This window comes from Poecilia latipinna, unplaced genomic scaffold (genome assembly GCF_001443285.1).
Source record: "Poecilia latipinna isolate Pla-1442-1.1 unplaced genomic scaffold, P_latipinna-1.0 Scaffold77, whole genome shotgun sequence".
Lineage (NCBI taxonomy): Eukaryota > Metazoa > Chordata > Actinopteri > Cyprinodontiformes > Poeciliidae > Poecilia > Poecilia latipinna.
Genome location: NW_015112693.1, coordinates 1 through 2,190, shown reverse-complemented (window position 1 = coordinate 2,190; position 2,190 = coordinate 1).

Here is a 2,190-nt window from a genome sequence, read left to right as displayed (position 1 = left end):
AGACGAGTAAAACAAACACTCCTGCTGCAACTCCGTACACCCAAGTCTTCAGGGTCCCATCTGCACAGAGAGTCACACACACATTCACACACACACATTATTTGTGGTCATTTACAGGGCTATAGTCTGCATGACATTCTTTCCTTCTGTGTGTGTATGATAAAAATGTTTAATGAACTAAAACATCATTTCTGATCATGTTTCAAAAATAGAAAAAAACAAGCTGTATTCCATCTTTTAATCAAAAATCAACAGAGCTTTTATGCATAAAATCAAAAGAAGCCACATGTATGTCAAAAGTCATTTGTAAATGTTTGGTACTGTTGAAAATAAATAACTCTGTGTTTTCCTCAATCTCTTTTAACTATTTGCATGCTTGTATATATATACACACACACACACACACACACACACACACACACACATATAGAACACACAGCCACAAAGCTAATGCTAAAGGAAACTAGGGTAGAGGTTCCCAAACTGTGGGGCACACCCCCTAGGGGGGGCGCCGTGCCATTGCAGGGAGGGCGCGGGAAGCCGTCTGGATGAAAAAACAAAAATAAAAACAAAACAAAACATGAATGCTGTATGCGCTGGGTTTTTATCTTAGAATGGCCAACTTTCTTATTCCTCTGTCAATTTGATACAGTAGAGGCTTCTGCACTTCCCATATCTGTGTCCTCTGTCACTTTTATCAGCAGTTAAAACTGTTTAATCCGTTCTTAACATGTGGTAACCTGTTTTTCCGAGCCGCCTTTAAACGCAACATGAGCGCTACAGTGCTTGCGCTGGTTTTACACCTGTGCAGCAGGAGGTCTCCTTCACGGAGACCTGCTGCTGCTGTACAGAGCTATGCAGGTGTGTTAGAATCATGGCAGCAAACCAGCAAAACGCAAAGAACTTTTCAGTTTTTCCCCCAAACTAACAGACTGTTGAGTAAAGCTGTTGGATGCAGGTAAAGTAAGCAAAAAGATGACTAGCTAGCTAATATCAATACAGCACCTTAAGCTTGTTAACAAGTAGCTTGTAGGCTACCTTGTGTTGTTCAGCTATGATTCCTCCCCCTGGAGCCAGGGCTGAGTATAACAGGGAGTCTCTAAGAATCCATCTCCCACCCCCTTCACTCACTCATATCGTTCAACCAGACAGCTATTTGTAAGCCATAGTGGGGGCCCAGAAATAGTTTGGAAACCACTGGCAGGAGAAAAAATTTGGGAACCACTGCACTAGGGAATGCCCTCTTTAAGGCCTAGCTTAGATAGAGGCCAACAAGGAGAACTGGGAACTTTTGTTAGATGCTATTTTTGTTCTGCTAGCTCATAAAGATAGCATGAACAATGGTCCAGCTGTATTTTGACATTGATAAATGGAATTCATGAATTCAACTCACTGACTCTTCTTCAACTTCATACACCTAGAACCTAGATGGAGAAAGGATAATTCTCCACAGTACTGAATGATATACATTTATTTTACGTCATTGCAGTTTATTTTCTGGCCTACAAAAGTCAGTACAGCTCTAACTCTATTCGTAAAAGTTACACTACAAGTGTTAGTGACGAAAAATGTGTGCAATACAAAAGTGCACAAATTTAGTAGCATTTATTACCTTTTACCAGATTTGGGAGTCAATGAAAAGTTCAGGAAGTAAGGGTGTGTACTAAAAAGTAATACACATCTTGAACATGTCTGTTCTGGACAAAAAAGTACAACACGGGTTGCTGTGGTGGCACAGGGGTTAGGCATAAAACATATGGAGACCTTAGTCCGCAACGCGGCTGATTCCCAGCCTGGCATCATTTGCCGCATGTCTTCCCCTTTTCTCATGAAAATTAAAGTGAACATTAAAATGCATCGTGTAATTTCTGTATGAACTCTCGAAACAAATGTTACTGGCAGTATTTACAACTGGTCTCCCTTGGAAAATAGTTTTATTAATCTTAGTGGGATCTTATGCAATAAAAAAGGTCTAATAAAATGTTAAATTTTGGAATTCATAAACAACATATTAGACATTCTAGAACTACTCAAAGTTTTAAAAGACGCATTGAGTAAGTAAACACACAAAAAAATACAAACCAACAAACACACCAAGCTCAGAGTAAAATCTTCCATTGCTTATAAGGGTGCGTTCACACTGCAGCCTGAAGTGACTCAATTCCGATTTTTTGGCAATTCCGATTTTTT